This window comes from Myotis davidii, unplaced genomic scaffold, assembly GCF_000327345.1.
Source record: "Myotis davidii unplaced genomic scaffold, ASM32734v1 scaffold67, whole genome shotgun sequence".
Lineage (NCBI taxonomy): Eukaryota > Metazoa > Chordata > Mammalia > Chiroptera > Vespertilionidae > Myotis > Myotis davidii.
In genome coordinates this window covers 1,350,007-1,350,319 of record NW_006298521.1, presented here as the reverse complement: position 1 = coordinate 1,350,319, position 313 = coordinate 1,350,007, and the positions used below count along the sequence as shown (strand labels likewise).

The following is a 313-nucleotide window of genomic DNA, read 5'->3' as shown; positions in this document are numbered from 1 at the left end:
GGGGTGCTTACAGGGAGCTCCCACTGCGGAAGCGATACAGCTGCAGAGAAATTAGAGTTGGGTGCCAGTGTGGAGGAGGAAATGAGGACAGCAACACGGAAGACCAGAGAAGTGCGTGTCCGAAGCAGTGAGGGAGGAAAAGAAGGAATTCTCAGTCTCCCTACTGCCTGGGGTGGAGGTGTGGGTTGGTGGAGTCCTTCAACCGTCACAGAGCCTTTCCCGTGTCCACTGTGTCGCGCACTAAAATGCTTCCTTCCTGTGCTTGGAAGATCAAGGAGGAGCTGTATGTAGCTCAGAAACTGCAGTCACGCGG

At 55.0% G+C, this 313-nt stretch overlaps 1 protein-coding gene across 2 annotated transcripts in view; it reads left to right on the top strand.

Annotated features, from left to right (window-relative positions):
* The window catches only part of NUP50 (nucleoporin 50kDa), a 13,311-nt gene that overhangs the window by 3,548 nt on the left and 9,450 nt on the right, over nucleotides 1-313 (top strand). The window lies entirely within an intron of this gene.